We start from the raw sequence: 24301 nt of genomic DNA, 5'->3' as shown, positions 1-24301 counted from the left end.
GATTTCAGTCAAGACTGTAACTAGGTCACTCAGGAACCTTTAATGTCATCTTGGTAAGCAACTCGTGTATATTTTGCCTTGTGTTATAGGTTATTGTCCTGCTAAAAGGTGAATTTAACCAGTGCTTGTTGGAAGCAGACTGAACCAGGTTTTACACTAGAATTTTGCCTGTGCTTACCTTTTTTTATCCCTAGTCCTTGCCAATGACAGGCATACCCATAACATGATGCAGCCACCACCATGCTTGAAAAAATATAGAGTGGTACTCAGTGATGTGTTGGAGTTGCCTCAAACAAAACTCTTTGTATTCAGGACATAAAGGTAATTTATTTGCCCATTTTTTCCAGTTTTACCTTATGCATATTTTTGAATATTTTTATTCTGTACAGGCTTCCTTCTTTTCACTCTGTCATTTAGGTTTGTATTGTAGAGTAACTACAATCTATCCTCAGTTCTCCTATTACAGCCATTAAACTCTGTAACTTCATTAAATCCCCAGTGGCCTCATGGTGAAATCCCTGAGCAGTTTCCTTCCTCTCCGGCAACTGAGTTAGGCAGGACGCCTGTATCTTTGTAGTGACTGGGTGTATTGATACACCATCCAAAGTGTTATTAATAACTTCAGCATGCTCAAAGAGATATTCAATGTGTGCTTCTTTTTTTTACCCATAATGCCCTTTTAGTGTAAGAACTGTTTGAAAAGACTGCCTAAAATTTCTGACTGTTTTGTTGGGATAGAGCTTTGGCCTTTCCATGGTGACATCACCATACTGTAAATTAGTTTATAGAACAATAAGAAAGAGTTCCAAACCTCTCTGCCAATAACAGCTAGTTTTAAATTTGACCCTCCCCTCTCAGACCATTCCCAGACAGTCCTAGCTAAATTATTGCCTGAGAAATTGCTCTTTGCTACGAAGCTATTTTTGCTTATTTTTGAGAATTTCATTGAAAACAATTACAGTAAGGTACTTAATTTGTACCCACATTTTTTTTATATTGAGATAAAAATGGCTGGATTGGACCTTTAACCTCTATGGAATGGGTGTCCCTAAACTGGGATGGTTGTTGCTAACGTACACTAATGTGACTAGAATGACGTTGTATACAACAGCCAACTTTCCGGGACATAGATATGTCTTATATGGGCAGAAAGCTTAAATTATTGTTAATCTAACTGCAGTGTCCAATTAACAGTAGCTATTACAGTGAAAAAATACCATGATATTGTTTGAGGAGAGTGCACAACAACAACAAAAAAATTATCAAGGCAACTGGTTTGATACGTTCACCTCTGAAGGTAAATAATGTACTTACATTCAGTAATCTTGCTCTGATTTGTCATTTTGAAGGTCCCAGAGATAAAATATAGCATAGTTTTGTTTGATAAAATACATTTTTATGTTCAAATGTAGGAACTGGGGTCTACAGTTTGACCCTACTGCTGATCTTTGGCTTCACACCCACCCCGCCATCTAGAGGTGTGATAGTTAGTGTATAAGCTAATTATCCAACATGTACGACATTCCTGGGAGTGTGTAAACTTTCCTTTTTTATTACCAAAGCCTTTTTGTATGTTCTCTATAGTTATGTACTTTAAAATGTATCAATTGGCCTCCCGAGCGGCACTCCATCACAGTGCCAGCTGTGCCACTAGAGATTCTGGGTTCAAGTCCAGGCTCTGTCGCGAACGGGAGACCCATGGGGCGGCACACAATTGGCCCAACATCGTCCATCTTAGGGGAGGGTTTGGCTGGCAGGGATGTCCTTGTCCCATCGTGCACTAGCGACTCCTGTGGTGGGCTGGTCGGAGTGCATGCTGACACGGTCGCCAGGTGTTTCCTCTGACAACATTGGTGCGACTGGCTTCCGGGTTAGGTGGGCATTGTGTCAAGAAGCAGTGCGGCTTGGTTGGGTTGTGTTTCGGAGGACTGCTCGCTCCGGTTTGGAGCGAGCAGTCGCACTACGCTTCGCTCCACAGGTAATATTACACTTCACTACATTACAACGGCTTGATTTGTTTGATCTGAGCAATTCTTCTTAGCTAGCTACATAGCCGTCTTTGTATCAAAGATAATTGTGTAGTTTAGAGTAATTAGAGTAAATATCGAGGCTAGCTATCTTCGTCCTCCTAACGTAGTCCTCCTAACGTAGCCAACACTGCTAGCTAGCTAGCCATCACTGCTAGCTAGCCAACTTCTACCGACTAGCAGCACTGTAGAAACGATTACATTACAACGTAACGACTTGATTAGTGTGGTGTTAGTGTTAGTTAGCCAGCTACATAGTTGTCTTTGCTGTCTCTGTATCTAAGATAATTGTGTACTTTGAGTAATTATCGAGGTGAGCTAGCCAGCCGCGACGCGGCGCCAGACTTAGTCAACACACCTAGTCATCATTAACCCACTGCTAGCTAGCCAACCGTTACCGACTAGCAGCGCTGTAGATACTAATACTTTACAACGGAACGATTTGACTAGTGCAGTGTTAGCTAGCTAGCTACTTAGTTGTCTTTGTCATAGCTTGATAATTGTGTAGTCTAGTAACTACCGAGGTTAGCTAGCCAGCCATCGAGGTTAGCTAGCCAGATATTTCCGTCCCCCGCGACGCCATTTTTCCTAACCCAGCCAACTATTACCGACGAGCAGCATTGTAGAAACTAAATACATTACAAGGAACGTCTTGATTAGTGTTATGTTAGCTAGCTAGCTACAAAGTTGCTTTGTATCATGACAAGGTGTAGTACTGAAACTATCGAGGTTACCTAGCCAGCTACACGTTCAAAGTCAACAACGCAGCCACTGCTAGCTAGCCTACTCCACCAGCCAGCAGTACTGTATCATTTTAGTCAATAAGATTTTTGCAATGTGAGCTTAACTTTCTGAACATTCGAGACGTGTAGTCCACTTGTCATTCCAATCTCCTTTGCATTAGCGTAGCCTCTTCTGTAGCTTGTCTACTATGTGTCTGTCTATCCCTGTTCTCTCCCCTCTGCACAGGCCACACAAACGCTCCACACCGCGTGGCCGCTGCCACTCTAACCTGGTGGTCCCAGCGCGCACGACCCACGTGGAGTTCCAGGTCTCCGGCAGCCTCTGGAACTGCCGGTCTGCGGCCAACAAGGCTGAGTTCATCTCAGCCTATGCTACCCTCCAGTCCCTAGACTTCCTGGCGCTGACGGAAACATGGATTACCACAGATAACACTGCTACTCCTACTGCTCTCTCCTCGTCTGCCTACGTGTTCTCGCATACCCCTAGAGCATCGAGCCAGCGGGGTGGTGGCACTGGAATCCTCATCTCTCCCAAGTGGACATTCTCTCTTTCTCCCCTGACCCATCTGTCTATCTCCTCATTTGAATTCCATGCTGTCACAGTTACCAGCCCTTTCAAGCTTAACCTGTTAGGGCTAGGGGGCAGTATTTGCACGGCTGGATAAAAAAATGTACCCGATTTAATCTGGTTACTAATCCTACCCAGTAACTAGAATATGCATATACTTATTATATATGGATAGAAAACACCCTAAAGTTTCTAAAACTGTTTGAATGGTGTCTGTGAGTATAACAGAACTCATTTGGCAGGCAAAACCCTGAGACAGATTCTGACAGGAAGTGGATACCTGATGTGTTGTATTACCTTTAAACCTATGCCATTGAAAAACACAGGGGCTGAGGAATATTTTGGCACTTCCTATTGCTTCCACTAGATGTCACCAGCCTTTACAAAGTGTTTTGAGTCTTCTGGAGGGAGATCTGACCGAACAAGAGCCATGGAACGATGATGGCCCATTAGACACCTGGCGCGAGTTCATGTTGGGTACCCTCGTTCCAATACGTTATAAAGGAGAATGCATTCGTCCACCTTGAATATTATTCATGTTCTGGTTAAAAAAGGCCCTAATGATTTATGCTATACAACGTTTGACATGTTTGAACGAACGTAAATATATTTTTTCCCCTCGTTCATGAAGTGAAGTCCGGCGGGCTTAGATCATGTGCTAACAAGACGGAGATTTTTGGACATAAATGATGAGCTTTTTTGAACAAAACTACATTCGTTATGGACCTGTGATACCTGGAAGTGACATCTGATGAAGAGAATCAAAGGTAATGGATTATTTACATAGTATTTTCGATTTTAGATCTCCCCAACATGGCGGCTAGTCTGTATCGCAACGCGTATTTTTCTGGGCGCAGTGCTCAGATTATTGCAAAGTGTGATTTCCCAGTAAGGTTATTTTTAAATCTGGCAAGTTGATTGCGTTCAAGAGATGTAAATCTATAATTCTTTAAATGACAATATAATATTTTACCAATGTTTTCTAATTTTAATTATTTAATTTGTGGTGCTGACTTGAATGCCGGTTATTGGAGGGAAACGATTTCCTGAACATCAACGCCACAGTAAAACGCTGTTTTTGGATATAAATATGAACTTGATAGAACTAAAAAATGCATGCATTGTCTAACATAATGTCCTAGGAGTGTCATCTGTTGGAGATTGTAAAAGGTTAGTGCATAATTTTAGCTGATTTTATGGTTTTGGTGACGCCTGTCTTTGAATTGGCACAACATTACACACAACTCTTGTAAATGTACTGTCCTAACATACTCTAAATGTATGCTTTCGCCGTAAAACCTTTTTGAAATTGGAAAACGTGGTTAGATTAAGGAGATGTTTATCTTTCAAAGGGTGTAAAATAGTTGTATGTTTGAAAAATTTGAATTTTGACATTTATTTGGATTCAAATTTGCCGCTCTTTAAATGCACCTGCTGTTGATGGAGTGCACCACGGGTGGAACGCTTGCGTCCCACCTAGCCCATAGTGGTTAACATCCTTATCATTTATCGCCCTCCAGGTTCCCTTGGAGAGATCATCAATGAGCTTGACGCCTTGATAAGTTCCTTTCCTGAGGATGGCTCACCTCTCACAGTTCTGGGTGACTTTAACCTCCCCTCGTCTACCTTTGACTCATTCCTCTCTGCCTCCTTCTTTCCACTCCTCTCCTCTTTTGACCTCACCCTCTCACCTTCCCCCCCTACTCACAAGGCAGGCAATACGCTTGACCTCATCTTTACTAGATGCTGTTCTTCCACTAATCTCATTGCAACTCCCCTCCAAGTCTCCGACCACTACCTTGTATCCTTTTCCCTCTCGCTCTCATCCAACACTTCTCACTCTGCCCCTACTCGGATGGTATTGCGCCGTCCCAACCTTCGCTCTCTCTCTCCCGCTACTCTCTCCTCTTCCATCCTATCATCTCTTCCCTCTGCTCAAACCTTCTCCAACCTATCTCCTGATTCTGCCTCCTCAACCCTCCTCTCCTCCCTCTCTGCATCCTTTGATTTCCTCTGTCCCCTATCCTCCAGGCCGGCTCGGTCCTCCCCTCCTGCTCTGTGGCTCGACGACTAACTGCGAGCTCACAGAACAGGGCTCCGGGCAGCCGAGCGGAAATGGAGGAAAACTCGCCTCCCTGCGGACCTGGCATCCTTTCACTCCCTCCTCTCTACATTTTCCTCTTCTGTCTCTGCTGCTAAAGCCACTTTCTACCACTCTAAACTCCAAGCATCTGCCTCTAACCCTAGGAAGCTCTTTGCTACCTTCTCCTCCCTCCTGAATCCTCCTCCCCCTCCCCCCCCTCCTCCCTCTCTGCGGATGACTTCGTCTACCATTTTGAAAAGAAGGTTGACGACATCCGATCCTCGTTTGCTAAGTCAAACGACACCGCTGGTCCTGCTCACACTGCCCTACCCTGTGCTTTGACCTCTTTCTCCCCTCTCTCTCCAGATGAAATCTCGCGTCTTGTGACGGCCGGCCGCCCAACAACCTGCCCACTTGACCCTATCCCCTCCTCTCTTCTCCAGACCATTTCCGGAGACCTTCTCCCCTACCTCACCTCGCTCATCAACTCATCCTTGACCGCTGGCTACGTCCCTTCCGTCTTCAAGAGAGCGAGAGTTGCACCCCTTCTGAAAAAACCTACACTCGATCCCTCCGATGTCAACAACTACAGACCAGTATCCCTTCTTTCCTTTCTCTCCAAAACTCTTGAACGTGCCGTCCTTGGCCAGCTCTCTTGCTATCTCTCTCAGAATGACCTTCTTGATCCTAATCAGTCAGGTTTCAAGACTGGGCATTCAACTGAGACTGCTCTTCTCTGTGTCACGGAGGCTCTCCGCACTGCTAAAGCTAACTCTCTCTCCTCTGCTCTCATCCTTCTAGACCTATCTGCTGCCTTTGATACTGTGAACCATCAGATCCTCCTCTCCACCCTCTCTACGAGCTGGGCATCTCCGGCGCGGCCCACGCTTGGATTGCGTCCTACCTGACAGGTCGCTCCTACCAGGTGGCGTGGCGAGAATCTGTCTCCGCACCACGTGCTCTCACCACTGGTGTCCCCCAGGGCTCTGTTCTAGGCCCTCTCCTATTCTCGCTATACACCAAGTCACTTGGCTCTGTCATATCCTCACATGGTCTCTCATATCATTGCTATGCAGATGACACACAATTAATCTTCTCCTTTCCCCCTTCTGACAACCAGGTGGCGAATCGCATCTCTGCATGTCTGGCAGACATATCAGTGTGGATGACGGATCACCACCTCAAGCTGAACCTCGGCAAGACGGAGCTGCTCTTCCTCCCGGGGAAGGACTGCCCGTTCCATGACCTCGCCATCACGGTTGACAACTCCCTTGTGTCCTCCTCCCAGAGTGCTAAGAGCCTCGGCGTGACCCTGGACAACACCCTGTCGTTCTCCACTAACATCAAGGCGGTGACCCGATCCTGTAGGTTCATGCTCTACAACATTCGCAGAGTACGACCCTGCCTCACACAGGAAGCGGCGCAGGTCCTAATCCAGGCACTTGTCATCTCCCGTCTGGATTACTGCAACTCGTTGTTGGCTGGGCTCCCTGCCTGTGCCATTAAACCCCTACAACTCATCCAGAACGCCGCAGCCCGTCTGGTGTTCAACCTTCCCAAGTTCTCTCACGTCACCCCGCTCCTCCGCTCTCTCCACTGGCTTCCAGTCGAAGCTCGCATCCGCTACAAGACCATGGTGCTTGCCTATGGAGCTGTGAGGGGAACGGCACCTCCGTACCTTCAGGCTCTGATCAGGCCCTACACCCAAACAAGGGCACTGCGTTCATCCACCTCTGGCCTGCTCGCCTCCCTACCTCTGAGGAAGCACAGTTCCCGCTCAGCCCAGTCAAAACTGTTCGCTGCTCTGGCACCCCAATGGTGGAACAAGCTCCCTCACGATGCCAGGACAGCGGAGTCAATCACCACCTTCCGGAGTCACCTGAAACCCCACCTCTTTAAAGAATACCTGGAATAGGATAAAGTAATCCTTCTAACCCCCCCTAAAAGATTTAGATGCACTATTGTAAAGTGGTTGTTCCACTGGATATCATAAGGTGAATGCACCAATTTGTAAGTCGCTCTGGATAAGAGCGTCTGCTAAATGACTTAAATGTAAATGTAAATGTCTATTGACCTTCGACTCTCCCGAGTCCGTACGGGAGTTGCAGCGATGAGACAAGACTGTAACTACCAATTGGATACCACGAGACTGTAACTACCAATTGGATACCACTAAACTGTAACTACCAACTGGATACCACGAAACTGGGGAGAAAAAGGGGTAAAAAAATATTATTTTTTTATGAATAAAATGTAACAATTGACCAATTCGGTACATTTGGGCAAACTCCTGGCAGACTTGATACAAATTATATGCAGTAATGTAATTCTTCACTGGATCCGTCTGAAGCTTTGCACACACTGCTTCCATCTGGTGGACGAAAATTGAAAAAAAGGGTAAGATCCTTAAGAGGCTCATGTTTAGCAATGAGGCAGGCATTTCAGACATATCAGCTATTTTTCAGTAATAAAATACATTGACTATGACGACAGCACTGTGGCTCAATTCTTTAGACAATGTGATTAAAAAAACAACAGTGTTTCTGTTGAAAATGGAGGCTTGGTTTATTGTCTGAGTTTAAGAGCTCCGTTCAGAGCAGGAGAAAGAATTTCCTCTCTTCCATCTGGTCCCTGACCAAGCATTCCTTAGCAGCCCAGAACATTCCCTGTCAGCAACCCAGATTCCCTATTCCCTCCATGGTGCACTACTTTTGACCAGAGTCCTATGTTGCACTGTCTCAAGGAATGGGATAGGGAATAGGATTCTATTTGGGACTAATTCCCTGCCTCAGTCAGTTTACAATGTCTTCAAGGCTGTAGATCAACCCTTTATTAATCATAAATCATTTCAGCCACAGCTCTAAGTTCCTCTCCATTTCAGCCATAGCTCTATGTTCCTCTCCATTTCAGCCACAGCTCTATGTTCGTCTCCATTTCAGGACAGCTCTATGTTCCTCTCCATATTTCAGCCACAGCTCTATGTTCCTCTCCATTTCAGCCACAGCTCTATGTTCCTCTCCATATTTCAGCCACAGCTCTATGTTCCTCTCCATATTTCAGCCACAACTCTATGTTACTCTCCATTACCAGTATCCTGGTGGGAAGTTGGAAATGCCTTTGCACTGAGGGTTTAATACTTCTCTAAAATATATTTTATGCATTCACTGAATGAAATGTGAGGAAATTGCTAGTGTGTGTGTGTGTGTGTGTGTGTGTGTGTGTTAAATTGCTGGATAGCCAATCACAAACAATCCTCAGTGACTATTGTAATTGTTAATCACGTATCTTCCGGTGATGCATACCCATACCATGACTATTCTGTTTTCCATCCTGAGGTCCTGGTTTTAGTAGGTGAAGATCTCTAACTGTGCTTCTGACAGTGATTCACTATTAGAACAACACAGCTGACACCGCAGCAAAACTTCAACTTCTCTCCACACCATGACCATCAAGACAGGCAAACCTTCAACCTCTCTCCACAACATGAACATCAAGACAGGCAAACCTTCAACCTCTCTCCACAACATGAACATCAAGACAGGCAAACCTTCAACCTCTCTCCACACCATGACAGGCAAACCTTCAACCTCTCTCCACACCATGAACATCAAGACAGGCAAACCTTCAACCTCTCTCCACACCATGACCATCATGACAGGCAAACCTTCAACCTGTCTCCACAACATGAACATCAAGACAGGCAAACCTTCAACCTCTCTCCACAACATGAACATCAAGACAGGCAAACCTTCAACCTCTCTCCACACCATGACAGGCAAACCTTCAACCTCTCTCCACACCATGAACATCAAGACAGGCAAACCTTCAACCTCTCTCCACACCATGACCATCATGACAGGCAAACCTTCAACCTGTCTCCACACCATGAACATCAAGACAGGCAAACCTTCAACCTCTCTCCACACCATGACCATCCAGACAGGTACTGTACATAAACTGATGGGAACCACAGTGTACGAGCCAATCACAATATCCCCTAAAGCAGCCAACCAGCTAGCTCCAAACTCTGACTGGGTCACTTCCCAAATGACACCCTATCCCCTACCTATAGTGAACTGATTTTGACCAGAGCCCTATGGAAAAGTAGTGCACTATATAGGGAATAGGGCACTATTTGGGACGCCTATCTTTCCCAGGGTGTTCATATTAAAGGCAGATTTTCTTCCTGGCTCTGAGTGGGTCTTACATGAAATAGCATGGCGATCCCTCCAAATACAGTTTACAGCCAGCCGACCACACCAGGAATAATCTGCATCTGTGTTTATGATTTTACAGACTGAATCTGGACCTTAATTAAATTAACCCACAATGGGAGAGAGAGAGAGACAGAGAGAGTGGAGGAGAGGGGGCGTGAGGGAGACAGAGGGGGGAGGGGGAGAGGGAGACAGAGAGAGGGGGTAGGAGAGTGAGACAGAGAGCGAGGAGGAGAGGGGGCGTGAGGGAGACAGAGGGGGGAGGGGGGAGAGAGAGAGAGAGGAGGAGAGGGGGCGTGAGGGAGACAGAGCAAGAGAGGGGGGAGGGGGAGAGGGAGACAGAGAGGGTGGGGTAGGAGAGTGAGACAGAGAGAGAGGAGGAGAGGGGGCGTGAGGGAGACAGAGCGAGAGAGGGGGGAGGGGGAGAGGGAGACAGAGAGAGAGGGGGGGGTAGGAGAGTGAGACAGAGAGAGAGGAGGAGAGGGGGTGTGAGGGAGAAAGAGCGAGAGAGGGGGGAGGGGGAGAGGGAGACAGAGAGAGAGGGGGTAGGAGAGTGAGACAGAGAGAGAGGAGGAGAGGGGGTGTGAGGGAGACAGAGCGAGAGAGGGGGGAGAGGGAGACAGAGAGAGAGGAGGGGGTAGGAGAGTGAGACAGAGAGAGAGGAGGAGAGGGGGCATGAGGGAGACGGAGGGGGGAGAGGGAGACAGAGAGAGAGGGGGGGTAGGAGAGTGAGACAGAGAGAGAGGAGGAGAGGGGGCGTGATGGAGACAGAGAGAAGAAAAGGGCAACCAGTGAATAACAAACAACCCATAGTTATGTTTATTTTCCCTTTTGTACTTTAACTATTTGCACATGGTTACAACACTACATAATATGACATTTGAAATGTCTTTATTCTTTCTGAACTTCTGTGAGCTTAATGTTTAGTGTACATTTTTTATTGTTTTTATTTAACTTTTGTTTATTATCTACTTCACTTGCTTTGGCAATGTAAACATATGTTTCCCATGCCAAAAATGGCCTTGAATTGAATTGAAATTGAGAGAGGGTGCATGAGGGTGACAGAGAGTAGTGCACTATGTAGGGAATAAGGTGCCATTTGGGATGTACATCCCACTTATCAGGTGACTAGTTGCGAAAACATGCAAACAACCAATCATGAGCATTCTGATATGACAACGAAATATTGACGACCAAAATAGTTACCTTGGAAGATCAGCTCCTGACATGTATTTTATGGAATGGTAGTACACCGAGTTAAGTGTGTGCATTACAGTTCCGTAAATGGTCAGGATTAGGAATTGAATGACCTAGACTACGTTATTTGGATAATCTATTACTGCAAAAACGTCTCCAAAGCAAAACTATGATGACTGACAACCATTTTTCCAACCGTTTCTGCCAAATTCTAAACCAACCGTCATACGAGACTGTAGACTACACTTCAGACACAAATCGCAGATGCCATATGGCCATGAAATACCGTGGATTCACTTTTACAGTACATTAAATTACCGCATCACATGGTGGAACATTCATCATGCATGAATTAAACTGAGACGTTTAAACCGATGTGCATTTTTTTTGAGCAAAAGTTACAATATGGAAAAGTCCACTAAAACCTTATTTCACCGCACAGACCTGGATAAATAAAGCGCACACACATTTAAAGTAAAAAAATAATAATTCTCCCTAAAGCTCTCAAAACCAAAGGAAACATTCAGTTTAGGGTGGAAAGACATTTACTGATAAATGTTCTGCTCTATGAGGAAGTTACAAAGTAACTGTCCCAGTCCTTTTTTCAGTCTTTCCTTACCTTCTTTAAAAGTCAGAGCGCTCTTTAGTTGCCGTTCCACAAGCTTTTCCAATTTATCTGTATCCGCTCCCCCCCCCCCCCCCCCACACACACCCTTCTGCTGCTCTGCTCGACAGAGGATCGGATTTCGTTTTCGTTGCAAAAGCTTCTGGTCCCTACAGCGCGCACAGCACAGGCTCAACTCGCCTCCACCCAGTCCAGTGCAGTGCACACACACAAACTAACTGACTGACTTCACATTGACTGTGGCGCAGAGAGCGGTGAGTTTGTCTAGTTTCAGAGCTTGGATAGTGCCATCATAGAGATGAGTAGGCTACTTATTTCACATTTCCAAAGCAACCCTGTCTTTCAGATGGAATAAAGAAAACACTCAGGGTGAAACCAGAGAGATAAACACAGAAATCCCCTTGAATGCCAGTGAGGTGTAGACATCATATGGGGGTTGATACAATGTGCCAAACCTTAACTTAGTTTTGAAATATAAAAACTTGTCCAATGTGCGTAAATATAGATTTATTTGTGTTTGTGGAGGGGGAAGAACTGAGCGCAGAAGACACATGACAAGTCATGTTAAATATCTACATGAATCCATATGCTACAGAAACATCTTTACATGAATCCATATGCTACAGAAACATCTTTAAATGAATCCATATGCTACAGAAAAATGTAACTCTTCTCTCAAAATCATTCATTAACTGTGGAAAAAAATTATCATGTCAACTTCATTCCCTACCGACCACTCTCATCCTGTAATGTCATCTGCAAATGTAAAGTCTGACACTAGATCAGTCTCAGCTGTTTCTCTTTGAGTTAGACCAGGAACCAGATGGTAAAGGCCATGTTGTGTTAGACCAGGAACCAGAGGAGGGTAAAGGCCATGTTGAGTTAGACCAGGAAGCAGATGGTAAAGACCATGTTGAGTTAGACCAGGTACCAGATGGTAAAGACCATGTTGAGTTAGACCAGGTACCAGAGGAGGGTAAAGACCATGTTGAGTTAGACCAGGAACCAGAGGAGGGTAAAGGCCATGTTGAGTTAGACCAGGAAGCAGATGGTAAAGACCATGTTGAGTTAGACCAGGTACCAGATGGTAAATACCATGTTGAGTTAGACCAGGTACCAGAGGAGGGTAAAGACCATGTTGAGTTAGACCAGGAACCAGATGGTAAAGACCATGTTGAGTTATACCAGGAACCAGAGGAGGGTAAAGACCATGTTGAGTTAGACCAGGTACCAGAGGAGGGTAAAGACCACATTGAGTTAGACCAGGTACCAGAGGGTAAAGACCGTGTTGAGTTAGACCAGGTACCAGAGGAGGGTAAAGACCATGTTGAGTTAGACCAGGTACCAGATGGTAAAGACCATGTTGAGTTAGACCAGAAACTAGAGGAGGGTAAAGACCATGTTGAGTTAGACCAGGTACCAGAGGAGGGTAAAGACCATGTTGAGTTAGACCAGGAACCAGATGGTAAAGACCATGTTGAGTTATACCAGGAACCAGAGGAGGGTAAAGACCATGTTGAGTTAGACCAGGTACCAGAGGAGGGTAAAGACCATGTTGAGTTAGACCAGGTACCAGAGGAGGGTAAAGACCATGTTGAGTTAGACCAGGTACCAGATGGTAAATACCATGTTGAGTTAGACCAGGTACCAGATGGTAAAGACCATGTTGAGTTAGACCAGGTACCAGATGGTAAAGACCATGTTGAGTTAGACCAGGAACCAGAGGAGGGTAAAGACCATGTTGAGTTAGACCAGGTACCAGAGGAGGGTAGAGACCATGTTGAGTTAGACCAGGTACCAGAGGAGGGTAAAGACCATGTTGAGTTAGACCAGGTACCAGAGGAGGGTAAAGACCATGTTGAGTTAGACCAGGTACCAGATGGTAAAGACCATGTTGAGTTAGACCAGAAACTAGAGGAGGGTAAAGACCATGTTGAGTTAGACCAGGTACCAGAGGAGGGTAAAGACCATGTTGAGTTAGACCAGGTACCAGAGGGTAAAGACCATGTTGAGTTAGACCAGGTACCAGATGGTAAAGACCATGTTGAGTTAGACCAGGAACCAGAGGAGGGTAAAGACCATGTTGAGTTAGACCAGGAACCAGAGGAGAGTAGAGACCATGTTGAGTTAGACCAGGTACCAGAGGAGGGTAAAGACCACATTGAGGTACCAGAGTTAGACCAGGTACCAGAGGAGGGTAGAGACCATGTTGAGTTAGACTAGGTACCAGCGGAGGGTTAAGACCACATTGAGTTAGACCAGGTACCAGAGGAGGGTAAAGACCATGTTGAGTTAGACCAGGTACCAGAGGGTAAAGACCACGTTGAGTTAGACCAGGTACCAGAGGAGGGTAAAGACCACGTTGAGTTAGACCAGGTACCAGAGGGTAAGGACCGTGTTGAGTTTGACCAGGTACGAGAGGGTAAAGACCATGTTGAGTTAGACCAGGTACGAGAGAAAGGTAAAGACCGTGTTAAGTTAGACCAGGTACCAGAGGGTAAAGACCGTGTTGAGTTAGACCAGGTACCAGAGGGTAAAGACCATGTTGAGTTAGACCAGGTACGAGAGAAAGGTAAAGACCGTGTTGAGTTAGACCAGGTACCAGATGGTAAAAACCGTGTTGAGTTAGACCAGGTACCAGAGGGTAAAGACCGTGTTGAGTTAGACCAGGTACGAGAGGGTAAAGACCATGTTGAGTTAGACCAGGTACGAGAGAAAGGTAAAGACCGTGTTGAGTTAGACCAGGTACCAGATGGTAAAAACCGTGTTGAGTTAGACCAGGTACGAGAGAAAGGTAAAGACCTTGTGTACAGCTGGTGAATTAGACCATAGGAAGATCCTGTTGGGCCTTCTTTTCTCTATGTCTGGAGGGAGGGAGAGAGAGAGAGGGGGATGGAGGGGGAGTGCCTTTCTGCCCACATGCCTGCTCTTTCTCTCTCTCTTTCTCTCTGTCTCTCCTCTCTCTCTCTCTTCAATTCAATTCAATGTAAGGGCTTAATTGATATGGGAAACATATGTTTACATTGCCATAGCAAGTGAAATAGATAATAGACAAAAGTGAAATAAACAATATAAAATGAACAGTAAACATTACACTCAAAAAAGTTCTAAAAGAATAAAGACATTTCAAATGTCATATTATGCCTGTTTACAGTGTTGTAACAATATGCTAATTGTTAAAGTACAAAAGGGAAAATAAATACATATAAATATAGTTTGTATTTACAATGTTGTTTGTTCTTCACTGGTTGACCTTTTCTTGTGGCAACAGGTCACTTGCTACTGTGATTGCACACTGTGGTATTTCACCCAGTAGAAATGGGAGTTTATCAAAATTGGATTTGTTTTCCGAATTCCTTGTGGGTCTGTGTAATCTGAGGGAAATATGTGTCTCTAATATGGTCATACATTTGGCAAGAGGTTGGGAAGTGCAGCTCAGTTTCCACCTCATTTTAAGGGTAGTGTTCACATAGCCTGTATTCTCTTGAGAGCCAGGCCTGCCTTCAGCGTCCTTTCTCAATAGCAAGCCTATGCTCACTGAGTCTGTACATAGTCAAAGATTTCCTTAATTGTGGGTCATTCGCAGTGGTCAGGTATTCTGCCACTGTGTACTCTCTGTTTAGGGCCAAATAGCATTCTAGTTTGCTCCGTTTTTTTGTAAATTCTTTCCAATGTGTCAAGTAATTATACTTTTGTTTTCTTGTGATTTAGTTGGGTCTAATTGTGTTGCTATCCTGGGGCTCTGTGGGGTCTGTTTGTGTTTGTGAACAGAGCCCCGAGACCAGCTTACTTAGGGGGCTCTTCTCCATGTTAGTTTCTTTGTAGGTGATGGCTTTGTTATGGAAGATTTGGAAATAGCTTCCTTTTAGGTGGTTGTAGAATTTAACGGCTCTTTTCTGGATTTTGATAATTAGCTGGTATCGGTCTAATTCTGCTCTGCATGCATTATTTTGTGTTTTACGTTGTACACAGAGGATGTTTTCGCAGAATTCTGCATGCGGAGTCTCAATTTGTTGTTTGTCCCATTTTGTGAATTCTTGGTTGGTGAGCGGACCCCAGACCACACAACCATAAAGGGCAATGGGTTCTATAACTGATTCAAATATTTTTAGCCAGATCCTAATTGTATGTCAAATTTTATGTTCCTTTTGATGGCATGGAAGGCCCTTCTTGCCTTGTCTCTCATATCATTCACAGCTTTGTGGAAGTTACCTGTTGCCCTGATTTTTAGGCAGAGGTATGTATCGTTTTTTGTGTGCTCTTGTCACGTTCGTTATAATGAGTGAACCAAAGCGCAGCGTGAGTTCCACATATTATTAAATATGTGTGAGTTCCACATATTTATTGAGGTGAAACTTCAAAGAACAAATAAATAAACAAACGTGCAGTTCGTAGCGCACATAGCACTAAACACAAACAATATCCCACCACGCAGATCGGATAAGGACCACACTAAGTATGATCCCCCAATTAGAGGCAACGATCATCAGCTGCCTCCAATTGGGAACCATACTCACACCAACATAGAAATTAAAGACTAGAACACCCCCTAGTAACGCCCTGACCTAAAACACCATAGAGAACCCCGAGGGCTTTCTATGGTCAGGGCGTGACAGCTCTAGGGTAACGGTGTCAAGATGGAATGTGTATTTGTGGTCCTGGCAACTGGACCTTTTTTGGAACACCATTATTTTTAGTCCAGGTCTGACAAAATCTGTGCAGACGTTCTCGGTGCTGCTGTAGGCCCTCCTTGGTTGGGGACAGAAGCACCAGATCATCAGCAAACAGTAGACATTTGACTTCAGATTCTAGGAGGTTGAGGCCGGGGGCTGCAGACTGTTCTAGTATCCTCGCCAATTCGTTGATATATATGTTGAAGAGGGTGGGGCTTAAGCTGCACCCCTGTCTCACCTCCACGGCCCTGTGGAAAGAAATGTGTGTGTTTTTTGCCAATTTTATCTGCACACTTGTTGTTTATGTACATGGATTTTATGTCGTATGTTTTTTCCCCAACACCACTTCCCATCAATTTGTATAGCAGACCCTCATGACAAATTGAGTCGAAAGCTTTTTTTAAATCAACAAAGCATGAGAAGACTTTTTCTTTGTTTTGGTTTGTTTGTTTGTCAATCAAGGTGTGCAGGGTGAATACGTGGTCTGTCGTACAGTAATTTGGTAAAAAGCCAATTTGCCATTTGCTCAGTACATTGTTTTCGCTGAAGAAATGTAGAAGTCTGCTGTTAATGATAATGCAGAGGATTTTTCCAAGGTTGCTGTTGACGCATATCCCACGGTAGTTATTGGGGTCAAATTTGTCTCCACTTTTGTGGATTGGGTTGATCAGTCCTTGGTTCCAAATATTGGGGAATATGCCATAGCTGAGGATGATGTTAAAGAGTTTAAGTATAGCCAATTGGAATTTGTGGTCTGTATATTTTATAATTTCATTTAGGATACCATCAACCCCACAGGCCTTTTTGGGTTGGAGGGTTTGTGTTTTGTCCTGTAGTTCATTCAATGTAATTGGAGAAGCCAGCGGGTTCTGGTAGTCTTTAATAGTTGATTCTAAGATGTGTATTTGATCATGTATATATTTTTGCTGTTTTTCTTTGTTATAGAGCCAACATGATTGGAGAAGTGGTTTATCCATACATCTCCGTTTTTGTTGTTGATTGTTTAGAGTTTTCGAATTTTCCCAGAAGTGGTTCTATGAATTGAGCTGATTTCTGACGTGCTGTTCCTTCTTTATCCATAGTGTATTTCTGTATTGTTGTAGTGATCCACCATAGTGAAGGCGTAGGCTCAGGTTTTCTGGTTCTCTATGTTTTTGGTTGGATAAGTTTCTCAATTTCTTTCTTACGTTTTTGTTTTTGGATGAATAAGTTTCTCAATTTCTTTCTTACATTTTTGTTTTTGGTTGGATAAGTTTCTCAATTTCTTTCTTACGTCTTTGCAATCTTCATCAAACGATTTGTCATGGTTGTTAATTTTCTTAGGTTGTCTGCTTGACATTTTTAGATTTGATAGGGAAGCTGAGAGGTCAAATATACTGTTTATATTTTCTACTGCTAAGTGTAGACCTTCACTATTACAGGGGAACATTTTGTCCAGGAAATTGTCTAGAAGGGATTGAATATGTTATTGCCTAATTGTTTTTTGGTAGATTTCCACATTACTTTCCTTCCATCTATAGCTTTTATTAATATTATTCAGTTCCTTTGACTTTGATGCCTCATGATTGAGCATAGCTCTGTTCAAGTAGAGTGTCATTGGACTGACTTTGAACGCTCTAAGAGACTCTGGGTTGAGGTCAGTGATAATGTAGTCTACAGTACTACTGCCAAGAGATGTATAGGTGTACCTACCAAAGGAGTCCCCTCGAAGCCTACCATTGTCTATGTACATACCCAGCGTCCGACAGAGCTGCAGGAGTTGTGACCTATTTATGTTGGTTATGTTGTCGTAGTTGTGTTAAGGGGGCATACGGGGGAGGGAATGCTGTCACCTCCAGGTATGTGTTTGTCCCCCTGTGTGCTGAGGGTGTCAGGTTCTTGTCCAGTTTTGGCATTGAGGTTGCCACAGACCTAGTACATGTCCCTAGGCCTGGAAATTGTTGATCTTCCCCTCTAGGATGGAGAAGCTGTCATCGTTTAAGTATGGGGATTCTATTAGGGGGATATAGGTAGCACACATAAGGACATTTGTCTCTTTTGAGATCATTTCCTTATTCATTTCTAGCCAGATGTAAAATGTTCCTGTTTTGACTAATTTAATAGAGTGGGTTAGGTCTGATCTATACCAAATTAGCATACCCCCTGAGTCTCTTCCCTGTTTCACACCTGGTAGTTTGGTGGATGGGACTAACAGCTCTCTGTAACCTAGAGGGCAACTAGTGGGTACGTCTCCTTTATACCATGTTTCATGTAAGAAGACAATGTCTGTTTTTCCAATTTCTTTGATGAAGTCTGGGTTCCTGCTCTTTTGGCCAAAGGCAGATGACCTCAGACCTTGTATATTCCAGGATGAGATAGTAAAAGCTTTGTGTTCCATAGTGTCTAGTGTTGTTTTTGTGTGGTTTAGGCTCGGACCCTCACAGTAGGTGTGAGCAGAATATGTTGAGCATATGATACATAACTCTTAGGTCGCAGGATGGGGCTTGGGCGGGTGTAATAGTGGGTGTTAGGCCTGTTGCCCTGCTCACGGCCTGGGCATATGCCCTGCTGTCATGTTGAGGTCCTTGCCGCAGGGGTGGGGCGCATGGGGTGGGCAGAAGGGGCATAGGTCTGATATGGGGGGCCTATATAGGGTGTGGCCAGGGTTTGCTTGATGTGGGTTCTCTCGGTGCAGGTCCTTCAGGAGGGGGTTTTGCAGGTCTGGGAGGGTGTCTCGCTAGTCTGGGCGGGGTATCCGTTGGGATTTCTGTCTTGTAGAGGTGGACCTGGTCATAAAGGCTGTTCAAGTCCAGGGTGGAGTGGTGGGCCAGGTAGACATCAGGTTTTGAGGCACAGTCTCGCGAAATGCTTGTATTCACCCGCTGTATGGAGGCAAGGTGAAAATCTTTTTGTGGTAGCAGGGCAGAGATAACCACTTGTGCGTTGGGGAAAGTGGAAGAAGCTTTTTCAATCACTCCCTTGAGTGCTTTGGCCACCCTTTCCTGCTGGGCCCTTAAGTAATTTGTGCCCATGTTAATTATGATGTGGCTGGGGGCCCCTAGTCTGTCCTCTGACTCAATGGTCAAGTTTGCAGATGACACAACAGTTGTAGGCCTGATTACCAACAATAACGAGACAGCCTACAGGGAGGAGGTGAGGGCCCTGACGGAGTGGTGCCAGGAAAATAACCTCTCCCTCAACATCAACAAAACGAAGGAGCTGATTGTGGACTTCAGGAAACAGCAAAGAGAGCACGCCCCTATCCACATCGATGGGACCACAATGGAGAAGGTGAAAAGCTTCAAGTTCCTCGGCACACACATCACCGACGATCTGAAATGGTCGACCACACAGATGGTATGGTGAAGAAGGTGCATCAGCGTCTCTTCAACCTCAGGAGGCTGAAGAAATTTAACTTGGCCCCTAAGACCCTCACAAACTTTTACAGATGCACAATTGAGAGTATCCTGTCGGCCGGATAACCGCCTGGTATGGCAAATGCACCGCCCTCAACCACAGGGCTCTCCAGAGGGTGGTGCGGTCTGCCCAACGCATCACCGGGGGCACACTGCCTGCCCTCCAGAACATCTACAGCATGGGTGTCAAACTCTGGCCAAATTTGGCCCGCGGGGTAATTATATTTGGCCCGCGAGACAATACCAAATTACTACTAGAGCTGGCCCGCCGGTATTATACAGCGCATTCACCGCTAATACTACGAATCCCATAATGCTCTGCTGTTGTTTTCGCACGCCAATCAGGACAGGACCCAGACACGCCCTCTCCTCTGTGACAGTAGTCATAGCAACATAGACGCTACAACTGTCAGCGCGCTATCCCTTCCCAAAAATGGCGAAAAGAAAGGCAGAAAACAGGAGCTTTCTGGACAAGTAGGAGGCACAATATCTGTTTACATATGTAAAAGACAAACCTGTTTGTTTTGTTTGTGGAGTCAACGTGGCTGTAAGTAAGGAGTACAACATTAGACGACACTATGAAACGAAACACCATGACAAATACAAGGACCTGGACATGACTCAAAGGAGCCAGAAAGTAGAGGAGATGAAAAGAAGTTTGGTTTCACAACAGAATATGTTCAAAAAAGCCACATCACAAAGTGAGGCTGCTGTAAAGGTTAGTTATATAGTGGCAGCAGAGATCGCAAAATCAGCCCGGCCCTTTAATAAGGGAGAGTTCGTGAAAAAGTGCATGATGAAAGTTTGTGACCTCGTATGCCCAGAGAAAAAGCAAGCATTTTCAAATGTGAGCCTGAGCAGGAACACAGTAGCTGATCGCACATGTGATCTTGCCACCAATCTGTATGACCAGCTGATGGAAAAGGGAAAAGATTTCGTTGCGTTCTCCCTCGCTGTGGATGAGAGCTGCGACGCATCTGATACTGCTCAGCTGTCAGTCTTCATCCGTGGAGTGGACTCAAATCTGTGTGTTACGGAGGAGCTATTGGGATTCAAATCAATGCATGGCACAACCACAGGAAAGGAAATCTTTGAGGAGGTAACTGAAATAAAGCTGCCCGTGGGATAAACTCGTTGGATTAACGACAGATGGTGCGCCAGCGATGTGCGGTAAAAAGAGTGGACTGGTGGGCATGGTTCGGGAGAAGATGCGGGAAGAGAACTGTGCAGGTGAGCTAACTGTTTACCACTGCATCATACATCAGGAATCACTGTGTGCCAAAGGCCTAAAGATGGAACATGTTATGACCACAGTAACACAGGTAGTTAACTTTATAAGAGCCAAAGGTCTGAATCACCGACAGTTTACATTTTTTCTAGAGGAGTGTGGTTCGGAATACGCAGACGTGCCGTATCACACAGAGGTGAGATGGCTAAGCAGAGGAAAAGTACTGAAACCAAAGGCAGAGCAGAGCTCTACAGCAGAGCTCCGGGAGCAAAAGTTTCTGTGTGAGCTGGCCTTTCTCTGTGACATCTCGAGCCATCTCGATGCGCTGAACCTGCATCTTCAGGGGCGGGGGCGCATCCTCACAGACATGTACGCTGCAGTGAGGGCCTTTAAAACTAAACTGTGCCTGTGGGAGAATCAGATGCTGCAAGGAAACCTTTGCCATTTCCCCTGCTGCCAAACCATAAAAGCGCAGATCTCTACCGCCGTGTTCCCATGCGCACAGTTTGCTGAAAAACTCAGTGTTCTCGCCGCTGAGTTTAGCCGGCGATTTGCCGACTTCGATGTCCAGAAATGTAGGTTTGAACTGCTTAGTAATCCCTTCGCAGTTGATGTGGAAAATGCACCAACCAACATCCAAATGGAGCTGATTGAACTCCAGTGCAACGACACGCTGAAGTCAAAGTATGATGCTGTGGGCGCCGCACAGTTTCCACGGTTCATCCCTGACACAATGCCTCAGCTCCGCACCCAAGCTGCTCAGATGCTCTCCATGTTCGGCAGCACTTATCTATGCGAGCAACTTTTCTCCTCGATGAAGATGACCAAAACAACTCACAGGAGACGTCTGACTGATGAACACCTTCGCTCGATACTGAGGATTTCTTCAGCTCAGAGCCTGAGCCCAGACATTGATGAACTAGCATCCAAGAAGAGATGCCAGGTATCTGGCTTGGGCACATCAGATTAGATCAGTGTGCAATAATTAACGTTTTCTTTGTGCACTTTTTCTTGCTACAAGGCATGGGCTTGAATGGTTGATTGATTTATTATCATTTTATTTGTAAAATTATTAACCAGTGGAAAATTTTATTTTGGTATTTAAATCAGAAGGCTGCAAATAGAAAAGAGGCATACGATTTTTATTTACATTTTATTTATTTAATAAATGAATGCCATTGATGTGTTTTTTCATTTGAAATTCGATTTTGCATGTCTCCACTATTAAATTATATATTGTATGGTAATAAGCGATGCTTGTTCCATATTCAATGTTAAAGCAAAACTTGTTTGGGTCCATATTAAAAGGTTCATTTGTTCAATGTTGGCCCGCGACTTTGTTCAGGTTTTACATTTTGGCCCACTGGGTATTTGAGTTTGACACCCCTGATCTACAGCATCCGATGTCACAGGAAGCCCAAAAAGATCATCAAGGACAACAACCACCCGAGCCACTGCCTGTTCACCCCGCTATCATCCAGAAGGCGAGGTCAGTACAGGTGCATCAAAGCTTGGACCGAGACACTGAAAAACAGCTTCTATCTCATTGCCATCAGACTGTTAAATAGCCATCACTAGCCGGCTACCACCCGGTTACTCAACCCTGCACCTTCAAGGCTGCTGCCCTATATACATAGACATGGAATCACTGGTCACTTTAATAATGGAACACTCGTCACTTAAATAATGTTTATATACTGCTTTACTCATTTCATATGTATATACTGTATTCTATTCTACTGTATTCTAGTCAATGCCACTCCGACATTGCTCGTCCATATATTTATATATTTTTTAACTCCATTATTTTAATTTTACTTTTACTTTTAAACACCCAGAAAAGGCTACTCTCCTTGATGTTATCCTCACAAATAATCCTGATAGGTATCAGTCTGATGTTTTCTGTATGACCTTAGTGATCTCTGTTTTACAGCCTGTGTTCGTAATGGCTGCTCAGAAACGATCTGAAACGATCTGTCCTGATTTGTTATAGACGCTTGCTAAAAAAACTTTAATGAGCAAGCCGTCCTTCATGGACTTGCCTCTGTAAAATGGTATAGAATCAGCTTGATCCCCCTCTGTCGAAGACGCTTGGACCTTCTTTTTTTATATATTTTCAGTGGTATTGTTAACAAACATACCCCCCATAAAGAAAATGAGAATTAAAAACCGGTTCAGCCCCTGGTTTGACTGTGATCTTGCAGAGTTACTCCACCTCAATAATTGCATTTGGCGAAAGGCTCGGCACACGCATACTCAGGCTGACTGGCTCTCTTTCAGGCAAATGAGAAATAAGTGCACTCAGGCTATCCGGAAGGCCAAAGTTAATTACTTTAAGGAGCAGTTCTCTCTCTGTGGGTCTAACCGGAAAACGGTTAAAGACCTGGAGAATAAACCCTCCTCCTCACAGTTGCCCATGTCCCTTAATGTTGATGATGTGGTTGTTACTGACAAGAAACACATGGCTGAGCTCTTTAATCACCACTTCATTAAGTCAGGATTCCTATTTCACTCAGCCATGCCTCCTTGCCCATCCAACATTTACTCATCTCTCACCCCTTCTAATGTGACTATCCCCGATGCTTCTCCTTCTTTTCCCCCTGCCCCACTACAAAGTTTCTCCCTGCAGGCAGTCACTGAGTCCGAGGTGCTAAAGGAGCTCCTGAAACTTAACTCCAAAAAAACATCTGGGTCAGATGGTTTAGACCCTTTCTTCTTTAAGGTTGCTGCCCCTATCATCGCCAAGCCTATCTCCAACCTTTTTAACCTTTCTCTCCTTTCTGGGGAGGTTCCCATTACTTGGAAGGCAGCCACGGTTCATCCTTTATATAAAGGGGAGATCAAGCTGATCCTAACTGTTATAAGCCTATTTCTATTTTTCCCTGTTTATCAAAAGTATTGGAAAAACTGGTCAATAATCAACTGACTGCCTTTCTTGATGTCTATAGTATTCTCTCTGGTATGCAATCTGTTTTCCCGCTCAGGTTATGGATGTGTCACTGCAACCTTCAAGGTCCTCAAGGATGTCACCATTGCCCTTGATTCTAAGCAATGTTATTATTATTGACTTGGCCAAAGCTTTTGACACCATTCCATTCTTATGAGCCGGCTAAAGAGTATTGGTGTCTCTGAGGGGTCTTTGGCCTGGTTTGCTAATTACCTCTCTCAAAGAGTGCAGTGTATAAAGTCAGAAAAGCTGCTGTCTCAGCCACTACAACAAGGGAGTACCCCAAGGCTCAATCCTAGGCCCCACACTCTTCTCAATTTACATCAACAACTTAGCTCAGGCAGTAGGAAGCTCTCTCATCCATTTATATGCAGATGTACAGTCTTAAACTCAGCTGGCCCCTCCCCAGATTTTGTGTTAAATGCTATACAACAAAGCTTTCTTAGTGTCAAACAAGCTTTCTCTACCCTTAACCCCTGGTCGGGCTCCAGCGAAAAATCCTATCGCCATTAGCATAACGAAATGTAATATATATATTTTTTCAAATATAGGACTATGTTATATCGTTTTATAGATACATCTCTCCTGAATCGAACCACGT

At 44.8% G+C, this 24301-nt stretch overlaps 1 protein-coding gene across 3 annotated transcripts in view; it reads right to left on the bottom strand.

The window, feature by feature from the left end:
- Nucleotides 1-24301, bottom strand: part of LOC106591766 (synaptopodin) — a 66219-nt gene that overhangs the window by 17707 nt on the left and 24211 nt on the right. The window lies entirely within an intron of this gene.

This window comes from Salmo salar, chromosome ssa09 (assembly GCF_905237065.1).
Source record: "Salmo salar chromosome ssa09, Ssal_v3.1, whole genome shotgun sequence".
NCBI lineage: Eukaryota > Metazoa > Chordata > Actinopteri > Salmoniformes > Salmonidae > Salmo > Salmo salar.
The sequence above is the reverse complement of the archived record's forward strand: the minus strand, read 5'-3'. Positions and strand labels throughout refer to the sequence as shown.